The following is an 8,577-nucleotide window of genomic DNA, read 5'->3' as shown; positions in this document are numbered from 1 at the left end:
GATTAACAAGTTGATACCTGGCTAGGGTTTTTGGATTGATGAAACAAGCTTAATGGTGGCGAGTTAGCTATTTATGGTGTAGTTATCACTACATAAGTGAGAGTTTGGGTTATTGTGAGACATAGTTGTGTAGACGCACGACTGAAGGTTTGGTTTGAACTGGGAGACAGACCTGCTCATGCCATGCACATGGCGAGTATGTAGGTTGGCATGTGGAATAAAAGAGACGTTTTGATTAATCCTTGCTAACACCTTGATACAATGTCCCAAAAATTCCTAGTACGACTCCCATCCATCAACACATTATAGAGCTCGGCCCTCGTAAATGAGAAAGAAACAAACATTATATAGAGGTAGGCGCCCTTGTAAATGAGGGAGAAACATTATAGAGCCAGGGCCTTAAGGATAAATGAGAAATACGTGCAATTATTCTCTTAAGCTCAGTTCTCTCTCGTAGTTTGGCGTCTCTTATCCTTGTAGCATTAAAAATTTATATTTAAAAAGGACACCTCGGAGCACATGCGTTAACTAAGCATATATTGAATTCCTGCTATGATGCCTCATTCCACCACATTGAGACTTCAAAGAAATTATACGAACACCTTTATCCTCCACTTCCAAAGAACACTTGACAACACAATCCTTGCTATCCATTACGTTATTAAAAAATAGCATTATAATTTAGACAATATTCTTTAATGTATATCACTTTTATTAAATGGAAGCTCTTAAAACCATTTCATTTGTGTATGTAAAGAAACATTCTATTTTTAAATACGATATATAGAATAAATATTTACACATAAATTTATGAAATTATTGCCTCTAGGAGATTCATTTATAATTTTAAAATTAAGAATACACTCAAGTTTATACTAAGTTCAACTAAAAAAATTCACTCAAGTTTATATTTTGTACACCCTAAACATTCCAAACCATTCAAATAAAGGGAGAGAAACTACGGTCACACTTTTAACCCCTCATTAAAAACTTATAAGGACAAATGCATTATGAGATGGCTTACCACTTCAGGGAAAGGGATGATACTTGATGCCCTATGCTAACCAACACAGTTTTCAGGACAAGAAATGCATATACAAGAGACAATATTTGATTCATGCAAGCTAAATCTAAATTGTTAAATCTATAGAAATATTAGCTATGAATATATTTTTTCACAAGCAAGATGCATGCATGATAAGAGCGGCGATCTTTCGCCCTTCAACGGTCATGCCCTACACAAAGCCAACGATGTAGATTCACCTTCAATTAATGCAGCTGCCTGAAATCCAATAAGACCAACTCAAAGGCATATGGTTCTTTCTTCGATGGGGCCACCCAGCTCTCCCAAACTTGGATGACTTAGATCTCTTAGACATCAACCATCGAGATCATCTAACGGAACATATGCTTTCAATTGAGAGACTTGGAACACATCATGCATACATGTAGTGGCCAGTGGCATCAACTTGTAAGTCACTTGGCCCACTCTTCTCTGTACTTTGTATGGACCATAATATCTATGAGCCAATTCGGTGTTGGTATTTTACCCTTGAGAGATGCATATCTTTATTCGGGAATGTATAAAAGCAGCCAATCCCCTTCTTTGAGCTCCACAAATCTCCTGTGGTATTGCTTCATACTCCTTTAAGCAAGCTTTAAATTGTCCTTGGATTGTTGTAGAAGTGTTTTCATCATTTGAGTCTCATTCTTTGCATTTCGATTTGTAACCTCTTCTTTATTGATATCCATAGATGGCCTTAAAAGATGACACTCCAATTCTCAAATGATTTGTACTATTTTATAAGAAAATTGTGCCAAAAGGCAACCAATCATCCCATGCATGTTGAGTGTCATGGCAACAGTGTCTCAATACATGTACACTCACTTATTAACTCTCTCTATTTGCCCATCCATTTTCGGGTGATAGGCGATGCTAGGAGTCAATTTGGTCCCCACAAGGTCAAACAGTGTCCTCTAGCATGAACCCGTAAATCTAGCATCTCTATCACTCACAAGTTATTAAGGCATTCCATGTAATTTGAACACATGTTGCACAAATTGTCTTACGGAAGAAATGAGATTAACTAATCCTAGAGGGTTAGGGGGCGGCTCAAGATTGGGGATTAACAAGTTGATACCTGGCTAGGGTTTTTGGATTGATGAAACAAGCTTAATGGTGGCGAGTTAGCTATTTATGGTGTAGTTATCACTACATAAGTGAGAGTTTGGGTTATTGTGAGACATAGTTGTGTAGATGCACCACTGAAGGTTTGGTTTGAACCGGGAGAGCAGACCTGCTCATGCCATGCACATGGCGAGTATGTAGGTTGGCATGTGGAATAAAAGAGAAGTTTTGATTAATCCTTGCTAACACCTTGATACAATGTCCCAAAAATTCCTAGTACGACTCCCATCCATCAACACATTATAGAGCTCGGCCCTCGTAAATGAGAAAGAAACAAACATTATATAGAGCTAGGCGCCCTTGTAAATGAGGGAGAAACATTATAGAGCCAGGGCCTTAAGGATAAATGAGAAATACGTGCAATTATTCTCTTAAGCTCAGTTCTCTCTCGTAGTTTGGCGTCTCTTATCCTTGTAGCATTAAAAATTAATATTTAAAAAGGACGCCTCGGAGCACATGCGTTAACTAAGCATATATTGAATTCCTCCTATGATGCCTCATTCCACCACATTGAGACTTCAAAGAAATTATACGAACACCTTTATCCTCCACTTCCAAAGAACACTTGACAACACAATCCTTGCTATCCATTACGTTATTAAAAAATAGCATTATAATTTAAACAATATTCTTTAATGTATATCACTTTTATTAAATGGAAGCTCTTAAAACCATTTCATTTGTGTATGTAAAGAAACATTCTATTTTTAAATATGATATATAGAATAAATATTTACACATAAATTTATGAAATTATTGCCTCTAGGAGATTCATTTATAATTTTAAAATTAAGAATACACTCAAATTTATACTAAGTTCAACTAAAAAAGTTCACTCAAGTTTATATTTTGTACACCCTAAACATTCCAAACCATTCAAATAAAGGGAGAGAAACTACGGTCACACTTTTAACCCCTCATTAAAAACTTATTAGGACAAATGCATTATGAGATGGCTTACCTCTTCAGGGAAAGGGATGATACTTGATGCCCCATGCTAACCAACACAGTTTTCAGGACAAGAAATGCATATACAAGAGACAATATTTGATTCATGCAAGCTAATTCTAAATTGTTAAATCTATAGAAATGTTAACTATGAATATATTTTCTCACGAGCAAGATGCATGCATGATCAATAGCGGCGATCTTTCGCCCTTCAACGGTCATGCCCTACACAAAGCCAACGATGTAGATTCACCTTCAATTAATGCAGCTGCCTGAAATCCAATAAGACCAACTCAAAGGCATATGGTTCTTTCTTCGATGGGGCCACCAAGCTCTCCCAAACTTGGATGACTTAGATCTCTTAGACATCAACCATCGAGATCATCTAACGGAACATATGCTTTCAATTGAGAGACTTGGAACACATCATGCATACATGTAGTGGCCGGTGGCATCAACTTGTAAGTCACTTGGCCCACTCTTCTCTGTACTTTGTATGGACCATAATATCTATGAGCCAATTTGGTGTTGGTATTTTACCCTTGAGAGATGCATATCTTGATTCGGGAATGTATAAAAGCAGCCAATCCCCTTCTTTGAGCTCCACAAATCTCCTGTGGTATTGCTTCATACTCCTTTAAGCAAGCTTTAAATTGTCCTTGGATTGTTGTAGAAGTGTTTTCATCATTTGAGTCTCATTCTTTGCATTTTGATTTGTAACCTCTTCTTTATTGATCGCCACTCGCTATCCATAGATGGCCTTAAAAGATGACACTCCAATTCTCAAATGATTTGTACTATTTTATAAGAAAATTGTGCCAAAAGGCAACCAATCATCCCATGCATGTTGAGTGTCATGGCAATAGTGTCTCAATACATGTCCACTCACTTATTAACTCTCTCTATTTGCCCATCCATTTTCGGGTGATAGGCGATGCTAGGAGTCAATTTGGTCCCCACAAGGTCAAACAGTGTCCTCTAGCATGAACCCGTAAATCTGGCATCTCTATCACTCTCACAAGTTATTAAGGCATTCCATGTAATTTGAACACATGTTGCATAAATTGTCTTACGGAAGGAATGAGATTAACTAATCCTAGAGAGATAGGGGGGGCTCAAGATTGGGGATTAACAAGTTGATACCTGGCTAGGGTTTTTGGATTGATGAAACAAGCTTAATGGTGGCGAGTTAGCTATTTATGGTGTAGTTATCACTACATAAGTGAGAGTTTGGGTTATTGTGAGACATAGTTGTGTAGACGCACGACTGAAGGTTTGGTTTGAACTGGGAGACAGACCTGCTCATGCCATGCACATGGCGAGTATGTAGGTTGGCATGTGGAATAAAAGAGACGTTTTGATTAATCCTTGCTAACACCTTGATACAATGTCCCAAAAATTCCTAGTACGACTCCCATCCATCAACACATTATAGAGCTCGGCCCTCGTAAATGAGAAAGAAACAAACATTATATAGAGGTAGGCGCCCTTGTAAATGAGGGAGAAACATTATAGAGCCAGGGCCTTAAGGATAAATGAGAAATACGTGCAATTATTCTCTTAAGCTCAGTTCTCTCTCCTAGTTTGGCGTCTCTTATCCTTGTAGCATTAAAAATTTATATTTAAAAAGGACACCTCGGAGCACATGCGTTAACTAAGCATATATTGAATTCCTGCTATGATGCCTCATTCCACCACATTGAGACTTCAAAGAAATTATACGAACACCTTTATCCTTCACTTCCAAAGAACACTTGACAACACAATCCTTGCTATCCATTACGTTATTAAAAAATAGCATTATAATTTAGACAATATTCTTTAATGTATATCACTTTTATTAAATGGAAGCTCTTAAAACCATTTCATTTGTGTATGTAAAGAAACATTCTATTTTTAAATACGATATATAGAATAAATATTTACACATAAATTTATGAAATTATTGCCTCTAGGAGATTCATTTATAATTTTAAAATTAAGAATACACTCAAGTTTATACTAAGTTCAACTAAAAAAATTCACTCAAGTTTATATTTTGTACACCCTAAACATTCCAAACCATTCAAATAAAGGGAGAGAAACTACGGTCACACTTTTAACCCCTCATTAAAAACTTATAAGGACAAATGCATTATGAGATGGCTTACCACTTCAGGGAAAGGGATGATACTTGATGCCCCATGCTAACCAACACAGGTTTCAGGACAAGAAATGCATATACAAGAGACAATATTTGATTCATGCAAGCTAAATCTAAATTGTTATATCTATAGAAATGTTAGCTATGAATATATTTTTTCACAAGCAAGATGCATGCATGATCAATAGCGGCGATCTTTCGCCCTTCAACGGTCATGCCCTACACAAAGCCAACGATGTAGATTCACCTTCAATTAATGCAGCTGCCTGAAATCCAATAAGACCAACTCAAAGGCATATGGTTCTTTCTTCGATGGGGCCACCAAGCTCTCCCAAACTTGATGAAACAAGCTTAATGGTGGCGAGTTAGCTATTTATGGTGTAGTTATCACTACATAAGTGAGAGTTTGGGTTATTGTGAGACATAGTTGTGTAGATGCACCACTGAAGGTTTGGTTTGAACCGGGAGAGCAGACCTGCTCATGCCATGCACATGGCGAGTATGTAGGTTGGCATGTGGAATAAAAGAGAAGTTTTGATTAATCCTTGCTAACACCTTGATACAATGTCCCAAAAATTCCTAGTACGACTCCCATCCATCAACACATTATAGAGCTCAGCCCTCGTAAATGAGAAATAAACAAACATTATATAGAGCTAGGCGCCCTTGTAAATGAGAGAGAAACATTATAGAGCCAGGGCCTTAAGGATAAATGAGAAATACGTGCAATTATTCTCTTAAGCTCAGTTCTCTCTCGTAGTTTGGCGTCTCTTATCCTTGTAGCATTAAAAATTTATATTTAAAAAGGACACCTCGGAGCACATGCGTTAACTAAGCATATATTGAATACCTGCTATGATGCCTCATTCCACCACATTGAGACTTCAAAGAAATTATACGAACACCTTTATCGTCCACTTCCAAAGAACACTTGACAACACAATTGTGAGATCCCTGTTCCCACCGCGCAACGGATTCGGGGTACTAGCAGCGGAAGTAACACTTCTTGCGCGAGGCAGGGTCCCACACTCGGGGCCTCGTCCACGGATATCCGGACAAAAGACTAATCCGTCGGTTTTTCCAAAACCAGACCCGGAAAAACTTCCCTTATCCGAAAAGCACGGGCGATTCCACCAGGATAATTTTTACTCTAACGTAGTCAAAACCCTTACTGATCAAACAGATCCGACTGCATCTATAAAGATACTTGGTCAGATCAAGGAAGAAACTTGTACTTGGATCATTGGGATCAACGCTTTTTTCCCCACCAAGCAGGCACAGCCGTTGATTCCTATCCATAGAACAATTACTATCCGGGATTTACTTTATCTATCGTAATAACAGAAATTGAGTCTCGATTTACGGATCCATCAGTCCAGCCTAACCCCATCCGATCCCATGGGTTAGCCAACCGCCCAACCATTGTAGTGATGGGATCCAATTTGGAATTTGGTTAGGTTTTGTCCCGGGTACCAAGGAAAAGAGTTCCAAGGCCCCCTAGCCGGAATTTCATGCAAACATAAAACTAGCCACACCACTTACACACCCAATATGAAAATTGCCTTTTTCTTAACATCAGCTAACTTTAAAACAATCCTTTAATGAAACCATAGTACCACTGATCACAATCTCCCAATTTATCCAGTTGATTCATAATTTCCCATCATTCCTTCATCAGAGTATCTATGGCATCATTGGCAACTAGAACGCTCACCACCTGTCCACACAGGGGCCGTTTCAATAGTTCCTAGCCCATAATACTCAACAATATAATCAATTATCAAGATGGACTCTCGTTGAAGATCAGCAAGATCAACCAACAGATCCATATAAAAGAGCCATAGACTCATCCGTTGAGGACCAGCAAGGTCAGTCAACCAAATCCATGCCCGGTTCCAGAAAACAACTCTTACTCCTTGTTCCAATATCTTCCTCGACGCACGAGTGGGTATCCTGGGCGACCCAGAGCCCGAGCACCGTATGGTCAGCACCCTCTAGGATCCTTCGCAGGTGACGTAGCGCTTCACTCATAGGCCGCTTCCTTGGTCCCTCATCCACCGTACCGGAAGCTCACCATTTTAATCGAACCGAGGCTGGTCAAGACCTCGGCCGACCTTGCTACGCGAGACGTCCTCCATTGACTCTCCGTCAGCAGTTGCAACTTTATCAGTTAGGTCTCCACGACCTTAATCACAAGACGGTCAAAATGCTTTCCCAGCATTCTTGACATAAAACAGCCATTTACAAACAGCATTTACAAACAGTTTACAAATACAATTTCTATATTAACTCTCATTTTTCCACATTATCCCTCATACAATCCACATTACTTATTCCACATTTCATTTATATGTGTACTCATCCAATCATATCATTTTCCATCTCTTCACTTCAGATTCCTTCACATCACATATCATATATTCACATCCATATCCACATCCATACATCCACATCCACATCCACATTCACATCCATACATCCACATCTACATGCTTAACTCCATTTTCACATCCTCATTTATACATCCACATCCCATATCCACATTCATACATACGCATCCATATCCACATCCACATGCATACATATATCCACATCCACATTCTCATTCACATATATACATCCATATCTACATGCACATTCACATCCATACATCCACATCTATATGCTCATTCACATCCATACATCCACATTCATGCATCCACATCTACATGCATACATCCATACATACACATCCACATTTACATCAATGTATCCACATCTACATCCTCATTCACATCCATACATCCACATTCATGCATCCACATCTACATCCTCATTCACATCCATACATCCACATTCATGCATCCACATCTACATGCTTATCTCCATTTTCACATCCTCATTTATACATCCACATCCCATATCTACATTCATACATACGCATCCATATCCACATCCACATGCATACATATATCCACATCCACATTCCCATTCACATATATACATCCATATCTACATGCACATTCACATCCATACATCCACATCTATATGCTCATTCACATCCATACATCCACATTCATGCATCCACATCTACATGCATACATCCATACATACACATCCACATTTATATCCATGCATCCACATCTACATCCTCATTCACATCCATACATCCACATCTACAAGCTTATCTCCATTTTCACATCCTCATTTATACATCCACATCCCATATCCACATTCATACATACACATCCATATCCACATCCACATGCATCTTATCATATTTTATCACTTCCCATATCTTTTATGCATACCTCTATGC

Source organism: Cibotium barometz, chromosome 24 (assembly GCF_041138505.1).
Source record: "Cibotium barometz isolate CiBa-2024 chromosome 24, ASM4113850v1, whole genome shotgun sequence".
Classification (NCBI taxonomy): domain Eukaryota; kingdom Viridiplantae; phylum Streptophyta; class Polypodiopsida; order Cyatheales; family Cibotiaceae; genus Cibotium; species Cibotium barometz.
The sequence above is the reverse complement of the archived record's forward strand: the minus strand, read 5'-3'. Positions refer to the sequence as shown.